This window comes from Protobothrops mucrosquamatus, unplaced genomic scaffold, assembly GCF_001527695.2.
Source record: "Protobothrops mucrosquamatus isolate PMUCROS unplaced genomic scaffold, P.Mucros_1.0 scaffold115, whole genome shotgun sequence".
Classification (NCBI taxonomy): Eukaryota; Metazoa; Chordata; class Lepidosauria; order Squamata; family Viperidae; genus Protobothrops; species Protobothrops mucrosquamatus.
In genome coordinates this window covers 875937-894558 of record NW_015386487.1, presented here as the reverse complement: position 1 = coordinate 894558, position 18622 = coordinate 875937, and positions in this window count along the sequence as shown.

Below are 18622 nucleotides of genomic sequence, written 5' to 3'. Positions count from 1 at the left end.
GCATCTTTTCATTAGGGAAATGAGGAACCATTCTCTTTTAACAGAATAGGAGCTTCATTGCAAACATGCAGCAGGTGCAGTTCAAGCCAACCCAGATTTCATTCCTGATCTAGAAAATAAATCTCATTTATCCAAAACGGGATTTGGGTACAAAGAAAAGGAGGGATCTGTGGGCTCCCGAGTTGGTAATTTTGATTATACAATATTTTGGGCTGAATTTTCTCTGAACCTGAATTTTGGCGCAGAAAAGGAGGGAAAGTTTAAGAGGTATTTCCCACATGGCAATTTATGCCATTTGCAGATGTCATTTTATTCTGGAGTGTTATGGAGCAAATAGGTGAGTGAATGTCCTGCTTCTATTTGCAAGCCCACTTGAAACATCTCATCCAGAATGGATTCAGCAGAAGATAGGAGGCAGCCACGGGTGGTCTGTTTATCTGAGGCCATTTCTATATTCCACGTAATTATCACCTTTTGAGAATGAATCTTGTGTCTGTGTAAGAGCCCCCCCCAAACCTTCTCACTCCCAGGACTAAACAGGGAGGAAACATCTGCGTCCTTCTTCCAGTTGTGCTGGAATGGCTTCCTCTGCTTAAGAGACACTTTCATATCCAGATTGAAATAATAAAAGCAGTTTTTAAGGAACTTGTGGTTTCTCATTAGGAGTGAACAAAAAGGGAGTTAACTTCCACCATAGTCAAAATTGGTAGGTGGCAAAGTGTTGTGGATTCTGTCTTTGAGGCCATTGTGGGTGGCGGAGGGTAGCCTTTGAGTTTTGGCTTCTACTTTACAAACTAATGTGATTCAACAGGAAACAACACTTCGCACAAATACAACCTTGCAAATGTTTCCCGACTGAAACCCAGGTCCCGCACATTTTAGCAGGTCATATAGAACTCCTCTGAAGTAAGTTTTAGAATCTTCAAGGCTGTTTTTCATTTTGAAAACCTCTGAAGAAGGTGACATGTATTTGCATATGATATCTACTTTAGCTCTTGACTTTATTTGTAACTGGAGACTTTTCTGCTGGCTCAAAGAAAAGGAAATTACATTTGAAGTCTCCCAATTATGATTAAAGATTGGTTCCATTTATCCTCCCTCCCCCCAGGTCTGCATTTTTCTTTTTCTTTTTTGGATGCAACATGATTGTTCCCAAACATTAGAATAGTCCAGTTTTCTAATCTGAAGCTGCCAAAGCCTTGCACATTTGTAGGACCATCACATGGCCGTTAACTTTAAATTGGGCATTGATGAGACTCTGCATTCATAAGAGCAAATTCCATCAATCAAAATCAAATCACACCTAAATCTTTCCATCCGAAATCACCAGCTACCTCTTATAAATCAGGCATCAGAAATGCTTATCAATCATGCCAGATTATAAATCTTCCAGTCCTTTTATGGCAGACAGATGGAGGTAAAACTGGAAACAAGCAAAAGGTTTATATCTGACACTGGGGAATCTGGGAAAAGGATGGGTGTGAAGTTAAGGTGAAAGGAATAAAATGTTTGATACCAAGATCAGAGGCTTTTATTTTTTAAAAAATTTCACAGCATTTCCATCCTATAGAAGCAGCTGGTGGCTTAACATCCCAGTGAGAGAGGCAGGCAAACCCATCAGAGTGCTTCTCCGCCAGGCATGTCTTTCTCATGGCAGCAGGAAAGTTAACTGGTTTTGAGCTGGTCCCCAAGAATGAGTCACTGCAGAAGGTCCTCAGATCTCCTGTTCATGGATGACTCTTTATCTGCTTGCACTCCCAGTCAAGCTAATGAGACAGACCAAGGATATGATTCATAGGAGGGAAAAGCCAGGTCCACACCTGAAGGTTCAAATGAACTGATTTATTGCTAAAAGCCTACACACAGGAATCTTCTCAGCTAATGGTCAGTGCCTGGTTAGAGTTAGATAAGGGTCAATGGCATTCAAGGGGGGGAGGGTGGACTTGTCACTACAACAACTTTAAAATGACCCCTCTTTTCACTCCTCCCCCTGGCTCTGCCAGTCCTTCTCCTATAATAAGTTTCTATAAGGAAGACTTGAAGGAGGAACATTCTTGTGGAGGGTATCATCTGTGGATGAAGCCTTGGAAGTCTCCTGTACTTCCAATCACATGAGAAGAAATTGGCTTCATCCCTTGCATCTCTGGCAATAAGGGAATGGAGAGAGAGAGCGAGAGCATGGCTTGCATCCCTGGAAGACCTTTGCCAGCAATAGGACAGTAGTCTTGGTTGATGCGGCAAGAGACGTCTTCTGCTGGATTTGTCTGCAGGACAACAAACCCTGCTCTGGAAGACAATTGCAATGGAGAGGCAGCCTCGGATTTACTGGTTTGGGGTGGAACCTCAAAAAAAATGATGGAGGACAGCTTCCAATCAGTTCACAAAGAAGAGACAGTTATATCTGAACTCTTATAATGTGTGAAAGAATTCTTACCATTGTAATTTGGTAATGTAATTGAGATTAATAATTACTTCTTATTAGATGGTACCTATATAAATTTGCTAAGTAAGTAAACAAATAAAAACCAAGTAAAAGAGTTGGGAAGTACAATGACCCATCCTTCCTTTCAAAATATTATTTTTTCCATAAACGGTAATTGAAACATTATTGTAGATAAATCTTCATTTTTAATTGTATATATTTTTTAGATTCCTAATTGTGTATTTTTTTAGATTCCTTCAGCTTAGCCTGCAGTTTTGCTAGATCTAATTAAACCTTGAGTAAGTAACTTTGCCTCATTAAACTACATAGGTTTTTAACAATTTGGTCAGCCGCTTTGGTCAGTTAAGCGACTAAAAGAGTAACTGGAATACTGCAGCCAATTTTGGTCACCATATCACAAAAAAAATGAGAGTTTGGAAAACTCTCATTTTGGTAAAATCACTTCTGTGGAAAATGAAATGAACCTCAGAGCCTGACTGTGCTGCTGAAGAAAGTTGCTTTGATGGTCCTCGGTTTTGGCCAAAGAGGTTCTGCTTGGGAACTTCCCTGGTTGGACTCATTTCACAGCTGCGACAGGAGGAGAAATCTCTTGATGCACAGGTACGAGTTGGCCTTCCGAATATATCGCAAGGGCCCTTGGAACGAGAGCGACTGTGGCTCCGAATATGCGGCAACTTGATATGGACCAGCTGGACAATGAAAACGATCTTTATATAATAATTCTGGCTAATCATGGGGGCATTTGTTTCCAGATTTCTTCATGATGCCTCCACCTCTCCAAGCTGAGAGGCTGGCCAAAGTCACGGTCTGAGGGCCAGGAGACTGTCTGTCTCCATCGCCCCTTTAATCCTGCAAATCATCAGAGAGTTCAGGAGGTTTGGGTGAGAGGACCAAGCAGAATCCTCCAGGATTCTGCGATACAAAAGAATACTAATGTTCATTGTCTTTTGTGAAACCAGTCAAGTTCATCAGTTTTAGAAAAAAAAGAGAAAAATTAAATCAAGATTTAATTGGGAGATGGATGTTTTATTCATAGAACTATCCACGGGAGAAACTAGCCAGCTTGAAGGTAAAGACCCTTTCCACAAATCCTTTGAAAAGTTGTTTCTCTGATTAGCCAGAATGTTTCTCACTTCAAAGCTGGAATCCTTTAATGCATTTTAAATGTCCTGGTGCTCTGGTTCTCCCTTTGGAAAGTAGCCCTCTCCACCCAACCTGCAGGGGCTTCCAAAGCGCAGCTGCTTCTGTGGCTTACAAGCATCCCACTGACAAGGGCTCAGGGGACTGCAGCAAAGTGGACAAAGCCGATGAAGCCCAACGTGTGATGGAGCACCATGTGAAGGACGTCCTCCCCGCTAATCTCCAGGAGTTTCAAACTAGAACAGAAGGGGAAGAAAAAGATCTGCTAGAGAAGCTCTAGTAGATCAGCAGAAACAGTTCAGATTTTAGAATCCACAAAGCTTATCAAGAATAAAAACAGTTTCCAATGGCAAAAGCATCAGTACAAATAACACTATTGAAATTTAGAAAAAGTCCTTATTATGTAGCTCTACTAATAAGTATATTCTTTATTTAAGCCTAGCATTCTTTCAGCTCCCTAAATAGATTCCTGGATCTGTTCCTCCAAATCCTAGACAACCTGTGCAGGGAGACCCTCACCGAAAAATTCTAGATGAAATCTTTCTTCCCTATTCAACTTTGCTTAGTTTAGGCTTTGGTAGATAGAAAGAATCGTAGGTGAATATCCAAGTCCAAAGATAAATTCTTCTCTTATATTACATTCCACCTCCAGCTGATGTGCCGGGTGTGTGCGTGTGTGTCTGTGTGGGGGTGTGCGAATGCACATCTCTGATCTGCTGTAGGATTCTTTGCACTAAAGAACAGGGTAACATGCTTTAAATGAAATAAATGTTTTGAGGTTGAAACATTCTGATCTGGAAACCTCTTATGCTGACATTTCAAGATCTGAATTTTCCGAGGTTGGCACTTTATGATCTCAAGCATCGCCCTCTTTTGTTGCTAACCTAAGATTGTGTTTTCCTTAGAAGGAAGTTCTTAATAATCTCAGATTCATGACTGAATATGGTGCATGACAAAGCCACTGCTCATTGTGCCAAGTTGCTTGAAAAAAGCTATGTGTTTGAATATCAAGAAATATTCCCTCATGTTTTGAACATAACAAGGATAAGGAAGCCTTGTGGGGAACAAATGATAATGCAACAGACCTCCTGCCTTAAAAGAGGGGCTGGCTAAAGTTTCAGGACAGCTGAAATGGCAAAACGGGTGGGATTAACTGCAGTGATGAAACAAATGGCTGCATTTCAGGAAGTCCTTAGCCCCTTTGTCCATTTGGACACCAAATTGTACGGGCTTTTTCACATTCATTTTATAAATATTAATTATATGTGTGTTCACCTCTGCCACATTACTTTTAAAAAATTAAGACAGTCCCAGTTTTGATGTTTTTGTTGTATGCAAAATGTTGAATAAGGGATGATTAGAATGATGGCTCAGCCTTTCTATTGCTGTGATGTGGAAGGGGTAGGTGCCCCTTTCGTGGGTTATTTTTGCTCCCTTAACTGGCCTCAGAAGAAGAAACAGAGCCCCACAACTTCCCCCAGGACCCTCTGCCTGGTCAGCACCTTCTCACTTCCTCCCTTTGGGGGCTTATAGGTAGGCAGCTGTCCTAGTGGAGACCTCCTTCCATGTCTGCCCCCTCCTCAGCTTTCCCGCGGAGGCCTTGTGGTGTGCCCGCCTTCTGGTGAGTGATAAGGTGGCTTTCTGATCAACTGTCAGTCCAAGCTGAGCAATGTTACAGCCCAGCATTTCTCCTCAAGTCTAAAATAAGGTTGATTTTGTGGCTTTTAGAATATTTCTAAATTTTTACATACTAAAGTTCAAGGCTTGTCTAATCCTGGGCGGAGGGCCTGGCTTAATTTCAGCTTTATGCTTTTAGCTTACCATAACATCAACCCCTGTTGAGAAAAGCTCAACCTGAACCTGGGGAAAGCTTAAAATAGCAGCTCCAAGATTCATATTTCTTATTTTTAAGCCTGCAAATCAATACCTCATCTGCTGCAGTGGTTGGAGTGAAGACAGGATGGTGGCCTGCTCGGTTCGCTCTGTTCCTGGTGGGGATGTGGACAGAAAGAGTTTGCTCTCTGCCTCGATAGCGGAGAGGCAGGACAAGCTCCCTTCCTCCGGCACGGCCCTCGCCTGCCCTTCAGAAACAGCCTCCTTGGTAGGTGAAGCCGCAACTGCCTTGGGAAATCTCAGATCTTTGTTACCAGAAGGACACACAAAAAGAAACATACGTTCTACGGGAGACTCATTATTCAAACAATCCCAGGCTTCCCATACATACTGCGGTGACTTTGGAAGACAAACAATCTTATCTCTTGGGTGAAAAGAACCATTTGTTGTTTACCATCCAGGAGAGAAAGCTTACAATGTGAGCAGGGAAAGTTGAAGAATAATGACATCTCTGCTGATGGGTGGGTTTTGAAAAGGAATGCCTCCATATCCCTGAGAAAAGTCAGAGGTTTCTCTTTCATAGCGAGGGGAAAGAGCCCCTGCAGGAATCAGGCTTCGGAGCTCAGAGGGGTTGGTGCTTGGCTTTCAGAAAGCCCTCAGATATTGGGGGGTTCATGGCTACCCTCTCACCCTCATACTGAGTGAGGCTGTGTCCTTTTCAGAGGTTGAAATGGATGCATTTTGGACAGCGTTGCCACAAATAAACACCTTCATGGATGTTTCCTCCCTGAAGCAAACACTGTCATGGACCTTTCCTTCCTCTTCCATAGACAGAAGGTGGCAGGAGTCTAAGAAAAACACCCTGCAGCTTGGAGGTTGGTGAATGCCCTCCATCCAAATAGAGTTGAGGAGGTCCAGGATGCCTGAACTGCCTCTGTCCTCCAGGGAGGGAAGCGGACATCACCTCTGGCTCTCCTGTACCCACCACACCATTGCTGGCTGCCCAGTTCTAATGCCTGGTTCTATCCGAGGGCTTCCTTGTTCTGGGTTTCTACATGCCTGCAGAGGAGGGGACCTTCTCAGGGAAAGGGAGAAAAGGGGAAGGAATTACCCCCCAGGATGGACATGGAAAAACAGGAAAGTTACTTTTTCCCCTTTTAATGTGGAATGACTTTCATCAATGCTATCTTGTCTCTCTAAACTGATCTAGGACATCCATTTTAGCCTTTCGGGAAACCCCATCACCTCCTCCTTTGCACAGCCTTGATGAACCAAGAAGTTCCATTTTCCAGGCTTGGGTCTCTCTGCCACTCTCTCTGTGTGCCTCGCCCAGACCCAGAGACTGACTTCACCTGTGTGGGGAAGGATGCCAGTTCAGGGCCAGTTGAACTACAGGTTGGTCATTACCAAGAAACCAGAAAACCTGCTCTGTCCTTTCCATAATGGCTCTTTTTGCCTTGCTGATTTGCCTTCCTCTGGGCCTGGAGACAATAGGTAGGATGACCCCGCTGCATGATGACCAATGGCCAGCGCTGACAGTCCCACTCAATGCAATTTTGATCAAAAGCAACATTTACGCCTTGGTTCTATTTCATTGTTTTACTCTGAGCACTGTCTATTAATGATAAAAGTCCCTGCGGTTTATAATTACCAGTTTGACAAGTTCACGAGTTCTCTGTTAATTATTATAATTAGCTTTCACTCAGTGCAGATGCAGGGTATGGCAGTTGCATTAACAATGGGAGAAGAATGGTTCTGAACAGCCAAGAAAGAGCCAAGTGAGATGCTCGCTAGCCGGAGTTATTAAGTATCGGAGATCCAGAGCCTTCGCCTCCAGCCTCGCTGAGTTTAGCGAAGGACTTGGGACTGCTGGTTGAGCCAGGGGTTGGCAAGAAGGAAAGCTGTAGGCCAAAGCGGGGCAAAGTTCTCGCACACCCACATTTATTTGGCAAGGAGATGTCTCAGAGCTTGCCTTAGCCTTGCTCCCCAGCAAGCAATGGGGGAATTGATCTGTCATGTTGAGCCTTTCCTGGTTTGGTAGCAGAGAGAAACTTAGCAAGTCTGCCCTCCAGCCATGGAAAAAAACTTTCTGTCTGCAGTTTCTTAAAAATCTCAGATTCTTTTATAAGGAAGAGGCTTAGTGAAGGGATGTGGTAAGGCTTAACATGTCAAACTGGGGCTGAGGAGAACCAGATTCAGATGCATCCTCAGCCACAGTCATTCTCTCTCATTCCAACCTATTTCATAGGGTTGTCATTGTGGGAATAACCCTGAAGGCATTAGTCAGCTCCTGAAAAAAAGAGATGGCTCAAAGCTTAGGGATGCCTAAAAATATAAACCATGAACCCAAAGTTATAGTCCCAGGAGACCAAGGAAAATTGTTTGTCAGTCCCGATGGTGGGCCCACTGACACAATTCCAAATTTGTGTAGGAGATGACCAGGCTGAGGGAGGGGTCAAGCACGTCATCACTCTTGAGTCCCTTCCTGCCCACATGAGACCTAAGTCCAGCATACTTTCAGCTCCGTTGACTCTTATCTACCGCCAGTTTGCCTTGACCACTAGTAGTTCAGATGCTTGTAGAGAGCCTCAGCATGCAATAAACTTACCCTAAATATTCATTTGACCTGCCTGGACTTCTTGATTTCCTGCACTTGATATTTGTGAGCAACCTGAGGTTGGGCCTTGTGGAAGAGGATCTCCCTGGATTTTTTATTAGTGCCAGGCCAGGCCAGCAGGTGATCCAGCCAAGTAGCAAAGTTAAGGCTTTACTGCAAAGAAGGGTTAGCCTTGTATGTGTCTCAGTGTGAAAACAGGCAATTCAGCAATAAACTCACTGTGCACCAGAATGGCATTTGTTCCTCTTCTGCCCTCTGCTGCCACTTCCAGCCATCCAGAGCTGACAGGGCAACAATCTTGAAAAGTGAATATCGATGTAGAATTCTAACGTGGCATCGCTAAGGTTCCTGTTAATTTCCAAGCTCAAACACGCTCAAAATATTTATCAGAAATACAGCCGCAGATGCAGCACCAAGCTGTGTAAATAATTAGTTATCTTAAAGCTGTTTCACACCTGAAATGGGTGTTGTTGGTGGCTTTTTTAGTTAATTTATTATTATTTTAATCACATCTTTGTGGAACTGATGCACTGACTAAGTGGGTTGCAGGGAAGAGTTTGTCCACATCACTATTATCAGCAGAAAATGCTTTCCGACACCCATGCAAATCTATTGGGCATCAGAAAGAAGCACGTCAGAGGAGGAGAAAGGGAGGCCCAGGTGATTGTCCTCTTGCCCGTCCATATTGAGCCTTTGTTGTTTTGTAGCCTGTGGGTGGAGGAAGAACGATGCACCTGGAAAAGCTGCCAGGTTCCCAGGGGATTTCTGCACAATAAATAGCCAGGTGTGCCACTGGAACCATGCTGAGATCCTGCCTTTGGGTGGGGAACCTCCTGGCAGAGAATGAGTAGAGACAACACATCCTGAGGACAGAGAAGAAGGTCCTCACCCATCACCTGTCGAGTCGCTTTTCCTACAATCTTATGAGGTCAGGAAAATCTGTGGACCTGGAACTATTTGGGTAGGAAAGCCCAGTGGGTGAGGTGCCTACTTTGAACCAAGACAGGGCTCTCTGAACTTGGCAACTTTAAGACTTGTGGACTTCAACTCCCAGAATTCCCCAGCCAGCATGTTGCAGTCCACAAGTCTTAAAGTTGCCAAGTTTGGAGACCTCTGCACTAAGCCATGCTTTGCTGAACTAATGGGGTGAATGAGTGGACTATGCCACTGTATGCCATGTTCATGCATCATCATAGGTCAGGCATCAAGTTAAGACAGAAAAGAACAAATCCCCTCATGTTGAATATGGAATGTGGTGGAGCTGGCTAGTTTGGGGAAGGAACACTGTCAGGGCTACCATCTTTGGCCTGATGCCGTGCTGGTGTCCTGCCATCAAAGGGCTAGGGGGGAGGGAGGACCAAATGGGCAGCAATAAACCTGTATGCATTTTTGTGTGTGGGAATTCGGGAGGTGGGTGGCAGCTCAGGAAAAGCAGATCACTGTGGGACCCATTGTGCCAAGGCGTCATCAAGGCCATTTACCCTGAGTGTGGAAAGTTACCAGCTGAAACACCTCAGTGTTCCCAAAACATCCAGGTGGCATCGCATTGGCTGGGTTTGGACTGGTCATGGGGGGAGGGATGGGATGGAAGGAGATAGTTTGTGTCTTCTTGTATGGGAAACTCCACCTGACTTTACTGCAACCAGCATCTCTTAGTAAAACTACCTTTATTTCAACCAAATGGAGTCAAAGGTTTTTCTTCCTTTGGGAGGGATCGGACTGGGGCAGGTCTGACAAACACGGGCAGCTTTTCAGTGTTCAGTTCACCACAAAAGGGGAAGCTCTGAACGACCCTCACTCCACCAACTCTTAAAAGTGGGCTCTTGCTCTCTGTGGGTGTTCTTGCACATGGCTCCATCTTTGCATCATGGATTTCAAGTCTAGAAGAAAACGTGAATGCAGGCATTAACCCCTTCTTCCCCTGCAATATCTTCTGGGAAAAATTTCTTTGAACACCAGCAACTTCAGAGTGCAACCCAGACAATTTGTAAGACATGCTTAGCTTCATTGGAGCTGTGCTGGGGCCGAGGGAGGGAAGCAAGGAACCGCTCTAACTAGAGCCCAGAGGAAGGCTGTGGTGTCTAATTATTCACACAAAACCCAGAACACCTAAGTTGAGCTCTGCAGGTCTTCTGTCCTCTAAATATTTTATTTTGAATGAATGTACAAGCCAAATGGAAATTTTCAAGCAAAACCAAGTACTTGGAATAGTTTTGGTTATTGATTTGGCCAGGGTGGAAAATGAAGCAGAAATCGACAGTTGGTGATGATCAGGCAGGGAGCTGGTGACACCACACCTTGTCAGTAATAGTGCTAGTGTCCTCCTCCTCCTCCACCTCCTCCTCCTCCTCCTCTAAAAATATGTTTCACAAGACTCTGGATAGGCCTATATAGATCCACCCTTGCTGTTTTTCTTCTAGGCCATTCACTTGGAGGGTTTATATCAATAAGACAGATTGGAAAAGAGGGGGCCAGGTGAGGGAGGGGAAGCATCTCACCAGCCTTCTACTAATTAAGCTCTAGAAAGAGGTTTTCAGTTCCTGTGCTTGTGTCCACAAGACAAAAAAAAATCTGCTGTCAGTTATGAGGGATGTTTGTCAGAAAGATGCCTTCAGGGCCACTGAAAGGGGTTGAATGGGAGGAGATTTCTCATGCCACCAATGCCTTGGTTGCTGGGGCTACCGCCATAGATTTTTTTGTGGCCACCCACTTGGCCACCTTGGTCCACTTTCTCTCTGGTGTGGAATCCCTCTCAGCAGCCTTTCCCACAGGCAGAAGGGAGTTGGGAAGGGTCCTCCTGCAGAATGAGGTGACTGCCCCTTCAGCCCAGAGCTGAACTCGGCCCACCAATGGTCGGGCCCTGTGGCTCCTGAGATTCCAGGCAGGGCTCTTTCCAGGAGAGGCTGCCCAGCAGGTCTTCTGCTCTGACGTGCTTGGCAGGTTTGGGCCTTCCCACTTTGATTTTCTGTCTCCTTTATTCATGCCCTCGGCACACCATGTTCGTAAACTTGAAACAATACCAACAGGTGGACCAACTGGTGGAAAAGAACAGGAGGAGGTTTCTTAAAAATGTAGAATGCACATTTCAAATTGTACAGTAATTGTAATCAGTGCCAAGAGACAGTCTTTTGATAGTAATAATAAGTAAATAGCATGAGCAACACACCAACATTTCACAGATGCAGCCAGGAGAAATGTCCCTCTCACTCATTCCAGGTGGCTGGAGAACATGAGACAACCTTAAGTGTTTTCTGCATGGGATGGGGAGATTTGATTGAGGAGATGCTAGGGGTGTCTTGGACCCTTTCCTGGATCCAAAATGATCACCCCTTGATCCCGTTCTCTAATCGCTCTCTCTGACATTCTGTATTCCTTCAGGGATGTTCCTTTCAGGATGGTCCTGTGCAGCTATCTCACTTTCTGACTTTATTGGCACAGGTGCTCTGGGTACCTGTCACTTGAATTAGCCCCCCTTCCTGTTGTCCCTTCGAGAAATGATGGCGATATCACACTCAGGCTCCACTTGCTTGTTTGGCAACAGTGAATTTGACCGCATCCTCTAGAAAAAAAGCCTGGTCTTCCTTAATTACCAGGTAGGCTAAGAGTGAGAGGGGACGTATCAAGTGGTTTCACCTGCTCTGTTGTATAATTAAAAGGTGCCTTGGGCACAGAAGACTGTTTTTCATTATATTATGAACCTAGAAACAATTAACAGAGGCAGACGCTATCCTAGGAGGGAAAGAAAAGATTAATAGCCAAAAAAGAGGCAGAAAAGAGAAAGTTTTCCAAAGACTTTTGGGTTGCCTGGGGTGCTGTCCCACCTGCAATCCTCTCTTGCAGAGAAAGGGGCTGACCAGGAGTCCCTGCAGAGAAAGCTCCATCCTCACAGTCTCTGAGGGGACCAATGGGGGTTAGGAGGTGACTGGTCTCCCCACGTAGCCTTGAGTTCATCCCTCCCTGCTGGATCTGCTTCGGAGGATGGCTATTTTTGTTCATGCAAACCGGCTTTTGCATGAAACCCCTTGGGTTGAAGCTTTTGTGGAAAGCAGGAAGTAACAGAAGACACAAAGACGTCCATCTTCCACACCTCCTACTCCACATTTCTGCCAGACTCCGGTTGTGAATGGAGGCAGCTTAAATCTAACATGCATCAAAAGGCATTTCTGACTTGTAAAGGGTTTTTCAACATTCAGATGATTGAAGTCGAGAACACTCCTGATAACAAAGGACAGCCCTGGAGTTTGAGCTAGATGCATTCCAACTTCACAAGATGTCCTCTCTTTGTTCTCTCTCCTACTTTAAAGGCTATTTAGATTTACAATCAACAACAATTGATCAAATGTATGCTTTTCTAGCGTTGTCGCCACTACAGCTGAAATAATTTTTAAAAATGAAGATGATGTCATGATTTGAAACGGGAAAGCAGCCCTTTTCTTGGCCTATTTCATTATTCTCTTTCCCTTCTCTAGACATGATACATCAAGTTGCACAGATCCTTCACAGATTCTTCGCTTTGGAAGGGGCCATAACTGCCAGCAAAGCCTTTGGTTCCATGGACAGAATTAATACTGAGAGCCAGCCCTGTGCTAATTGGTGGGGCAGGGCTCCATTAAAGGAGGAAGCCGGGCTTCCTTGCAATGTCTGTGGCCGATCCTGGGGTTGTGTCAGCCCTAGTCTCCGGTCTCCCAGGAAGCAAAGTTATGCACCTCACTCTCCATGCAGAAAGAGTCCTGTGCCTGGATATTGGCCCCCCGACTTTGGACTGTCCTTGGCCCCATCCCTTTAGAAGTCACCAGTCCAGGCAAAGATGTGTCGGGCTTTCACCACAAATGGGAAGTGGAGATAACCTGTCTTTTGCTGCAGTGAGAGAAAGATTCACGGGCACTTTCTTAGAAGGCAGGTGGGGCAAAAAATTAAAAAACAGAGAGAAGCAAGCAGAAGAGAAAGTTGGTGGGTGCAGGAAAGACAAGAAAGTAGGAAAAAAGAAAGGAGTTTTGTGTAAACTAAACTGCCATCCTGTAAATAAGTGTAGAATTTTGTACCTTCTAATTGGAAACAACTTGTGTAGCCCAGTTTATTTGTTCGCGCAATGTGATTTTGATTCAGCTATTTATTGCTGCAGTTCCTTACCACCGCCCTTTTGATATGTTACCAGGTCTCCATTAGAATTTGGGTGGGTTGTACGTAATGTAAACAAGCAAGCCAATACATCAATAAATCAATAAAGTTTTAATTGTTTATAATCCAGGAGTCTGCTAAGTACTTTTAGGCCCCTCCTGTGCTTCACATGCAGCAGGCACCACGGGAGAAGAGCCAGTAAGAGAGGTGATAAATTATTTATTTATAAGTAATAAAGCTCTCGGAGTTCCCGTGTTGGAAACAATGTTCCACTCATCTTCATTAGTGCTATCATTCTGTAAGTAATTTCATATATCTGGATCTTTTCTCAGTCCTGAGGCAGTTCCTGAGAGCAGCTTCATACGTCAGCCAGACCCAGAATAACCCTGGACTAGAAATGGTCCATGAGAACACAATTGTTTTAGTGTGCAAGAACTGAGTGTGGGTCAGCTTCTGGGGATAACTCAGTTGCATAACAAAATTGAAATGTGCAGAGACCAATATGCTAAATTTTACCCTTGAAATCTAATGTATACATATCAATTAGTGTCCTTGGGTATAAACTGGGGTTAAATGCTTGACGTTTGAAACTTGAAGGGTTCACCCCTCAATGCTTCTCTGTGGCAGACCCTATTCTCTTTCCCTCCCAACATTTTGCAAGGCAGTAAAAACAAAACTGCATGGTGGAAGACACCCCATGTTAACATAATAATTTAAGATATTGCTGTGTAATTCTTACTCTGTCTTTTATTGCAAGGTGAATGCCCACACATCACCAGGAGGCGTTGGGGAATGTAGTGGCATAAAATAAAGCCGACTCAGTACTAGAACTCCATGTTTATCGTTTTGTTGTGGTGCCAGCAAGATTTTAAGCTATATTTATTTATTCTCAACATAAACTTAGAATAAAAGATGCCAATTTTGATTGAAGAAGCAGAATTTTGGTACATGACGTTTCTGACATTCTGCATCTCAAGCAGGAAAGGAGGGTCTCCAATCCTTGGCAAGTAGTTCTGCCCCTCTCGGTCTTTAACAGAACGAGCCAATTCTCCTTTTCAGAAGAAAGAAGGACGAGGGATCCCAGCGTTTGGCTTTTGCTCTGCCCTTTTTATAGCCATGGCAGCCCATTCAGGTGTCTCCAGAACAGCACAAGAGGAGAAGGGCGTCCCGGGTAAGGGCCCTTTCTAGAGGCTGCCTCTTGCTGCTGAAGCCACAACACAGACTGGGTACACTTTAGAGCAGCTGGTTCTGGCCTCTTCCAGGTGTTGGGCTACACCTCCTGCAGCTTCAAAGCACCCGTGGTAACCAGTCCTGCTACCTGAGCTCCAGCAGATGTTCTTTACTGCTGCACGGAGTTAACAGCCACACGGATGCCACTTTGCTTTCCTTTTCTGTGAAAAAGCCAGAGGGCTTCTCTGACAGGACACTGCACGGCAGTGTCTCAGACCGTTGGGACGCCTGCATGAGTTGCAGAGGCATCACAGGCAAAGGGATAATGCAAGCGTCTCGATAATGCAAGCATCTTCTCGCCAGAGATTCTGCCCCCTTTTTGCTCCCTGCTCAGTGTGACAAAAGCATTAGTGATGCATGACCTTGGCACGTCTCCTCTACTGACCCTTTATTTTTCCCCATAGAAAGGCCTTCATTACAGGTAGTCCCCGACTTACAACAGTTCATTTAGTGACCATTCAAAGTTACAATGGCACTGAAAAAAGTGACTTATGATGGTTTTTCACAGTTATGACCTTTGCAGTACCCCCAGAGTCACGTGATCAAAATTTGGATGCTTTAGCAACTGACTCCTATTTATGATGGCTGCTGTGTCCCAGAGGGGTCATGTGATCCCCTTTTGCGACCTTCTGACAAGCCAAGTCAATGGGGAGAAGCTGGATTCATTTAACAACGATGTTGCTAACTTGACAACTGCAGTGATTCACTTAACAACTGAGGCAAGAAAGATCGTAAAATGGGGCAAAACTCATTTGACAAATGTCTCACTTAACAACATAGCAAATATTGGGCTCGATTGTGGTCGTAAGTTGAGGACCACCTGTACTGCTTTCCTTTCATCATCTTTTACTTTCTTTGCTGGACTGCAAAATAACAGTATTCCAGAAACTGAGATTTTGGGGGGGCAGGAGGGGGAATTCAGTACTAATTTCCCTGCGAAAACAACAGGAAACTACACATTGCAATGAGGAAATTACTTACTAAGGTTGTAGGGGATATTTGCAGCAGGGGACCGACTTGTAGCATATTGAGATGCATGCCCAGCGTTTTTATAACGAAGGGATCTATTGTGGTAACGACCCCGATGCTGGGGAGCAGCTAACTGAGGGAGACGGGCAGCAGAAGGTTATTAGAGTCAACCTTTATTCTGTGCAGGTCCTCAACAGCCATCCATTACTTATTCAGCCTTACAAGGTGCTCATAGAGGATGCTGAAATAATAGCCAATGGACCCTTTGCATAAATATGTACATTCAGACTATCAGTATGGTATGGAGTGGTGTTTCTTAATCTTGACAATTTTAAGATGTGTGGACTTCAGCTCCCAACTCCCATAGCTGGCTGGGGAATTATGAGAGTTGAAGTCTACACATCCTAAAGTTGCCAAGGTTGAATAACACTGCTATGGAACCACCTTTTAACTTTCTGTCCATACTGGTTGTAAGTTTATTGATTGAACAGGTGTTATAGGCCTTGGATCTCTGGGACATGGTGGGCCAGACATCTAAGTGAAGTGCTTGACCTCTGACCAGTTGTTTGTCCAACAGTGAAACCCAGGCCTGGGCAGCAAAATGGCCTTTGCGCAGGTCTTGATTGAAACCATTTTGCAGAGCAGAGAAACACATGGGAGTGGCGGTAAAAATCAATCGGTGGAAAAGCTAACACCCCTGGACTCCCTGTTCCAAGGTCACGCAGAGGAAAACAGACCGAGGAGTTTGACTTCTCTGTTTAATCCGCATGAGGTCATTAAACCCTGACCTCATCTCTCTTCTGCCATTGCAGGTATCCAGAGAGGGAGAGAGCATGGTCTTTTAAAGGCCGTTGAACTACCCAGTGATATTTCACCATCTTTTAATATATTTAATGAGAAGGCATCAATCAGAGCTAAGAAGCTTCAGCAGAAAGAGGAAAGCTGGAGAGAATGGTCCTCTTCCATTTTCTCCGCACTGTGGAAAGGTCAGATGAGCATTGGAGCAATTATCTCATTGTGTTTATTGATAAATCATTGGAGGTTTCAGAGCTGTCAGTGTTTGACTCTAGACAAACAGATATTTAATTAAACGCCACAAAAGGAACAAGAAGGAGAAGTGTTCGGCAGGAATTCCAACGACGCAGCCAGTCTCGGAGGCAAGCAAACGCTTGGCTCAACCTGCCGCCAACCCCATCGCCCATCGGATTGGAGCGGCGAGTCGATCGGGGAAGGTGCCAGCTGGCAGAGGCTGGGCACAAGGAAGGCTGTTCCGTGCTGGCTGGCCACCACCTCCCCCAACACACAACAAAGAGAGCCAGGATTTTGTGAAATAAAACTTGAGAATCAGTAACCAGAATAGATTGCATGAAGAAAAAAGGCTGGCACCTGAAGGCGGGCTTTGCGTTCTTGGCTGGAACTGGCAGGAGAAGTGGGGAAGCGCTGGGCCAAGAGAGCTCCTTGGGCAAGTGGCTGGCAGATGGTGGTCCCAGTTGCAGCCTGAAACCTGCTTAGAAGTCAGTAAACCCTGCCGAGGACCTCTGGGATTGGCGAACCTGGAGCAAGAAAGATTTCTGGGTCCCAGTTATATTAAATTCAGCCTTTTTTTCGATTACACTTATTTTTATTTCTTTGTCTAATTTTTATAGCCACCCATCTCACAAAAGAGGCAATTCTGGGTGGTGTACAACAAAACTAAAACAATTAATAGATACCTAAAACCATTATCATTAATTGCCAAAAACATTACAAATAGAGGGAAAACGAAATAGCAGACGAAGGGATGTTATTAATAACAGAGCCATCTGACTAGTTTGCCTATCCTCTGCCCCCCCCCCCCCNCCCCCCCCCCCCCAGTCCTCTGGCATCACCAGGTCTTGAGGGATCTTTGGAAGCCCAGAAGGGATGAAGCCAACTTCATCACAGGGAGAGAAGATTCCAGAATGTAGGAGCCACAGCAGAAAAGGCCTGTGGTTGGCTTTGACACACTCTGTCCTAGTTTTAATTGGCTTTGACACACTCTGCCTCCCAGGCAATGCAGAGGAAACCTTCTCCTAGGTTCTAGAGCAGTGCTTTTCAACCTTGGCAATTCTAGGTTGTGTGGGCCCAGAACAGGAATAGAATAGGACCACATTTTTAGAAGCAGAAGTCTTTTAATTGTCAATCAAGGCTTTGGGAAAGCAGGAGCCCCTCCTCTTGTCTGTTTGGGAGGACTCTGTAGGGCTCTAAAGGCAAGGAGGACTCAGTGGCAGAGGACCACTCCTTCCATGCTGAGCCTACAAGCCCACCTGGCCATGGACACAATGCTCAGGTGGGCACTTCTGCCTATCCTAGCTCTCTAAAGAGTGCTTCCATAGCAACATGGCCTCTGAGTGATGATGAAGGGCTGAGGGACAAAGCATCTGCTTTGGGTATGAGAAACCTCAGGGTTAAACCAGCCATTTCTGCCATAGAAGAGCATAGGGTTACTAGTTATGTAAAAAAAGAGAAACTGAGTATAGCAGGCCATTTGGTTTCTGCTGAAATTAAATACTGGGACTGTTTCTTATTCAAAGGAACTTGTCTTTCCTGTAAAACACCAATATTTACCATCTGTTAAAATCTGCATCCAATTTTTTCCCATCTCGATCTTTATAGCTCTAATTACTTTGAAGAAGAGTTGAGAGTCTCTTGTCCAGATTCATCAACCTGCTTACTTGGCTCCTTTTGACAAGAGCCTTCCCCAGTTGAAGTGGAAACCCTGCAGTGATGCCCAAGCTTCAAAATACCCTGATTTGGGTGTCCCAAAGTAGCTTTTTCAAAAGGCAACTGACTTTGTTTTTCCTTGAAGATGTTTTGCTTCTCATCCAAGAAGTTTCTTCAGAACTGAAGAAGCTTTCTGGATTAGAAGCAAAAGGTTTTCAAGGAAAAACAAAGTCCAGTTGCCTTTTGAAGAAGCACCTTTGGGACAACCATGACCTGGATGACTGAGAATCTCCATAGTTCCTGATTTGGGGTTGCTCCTGTTGAATGAAAAATCTTCATCAGGGTCCAGTCCAAGCTGGGAATAAACAAAATGGAGACTGCTTTATTTATTTTTATTTTATTTATTTTATTTGATTTATATCCCGCCCTTCTCCCAACGGGACTCAGGGCGGCTCACAACATATTAAAAAACATAAACACATTTACAACCCCACCCAAGTAAAACCAATTAAAACCGAATATTTAAAGCTGTGCTATTTAAAATTACTCTTAAGATAAACCCGATTTAAAATCCTCCCTAGGCCAGGCCC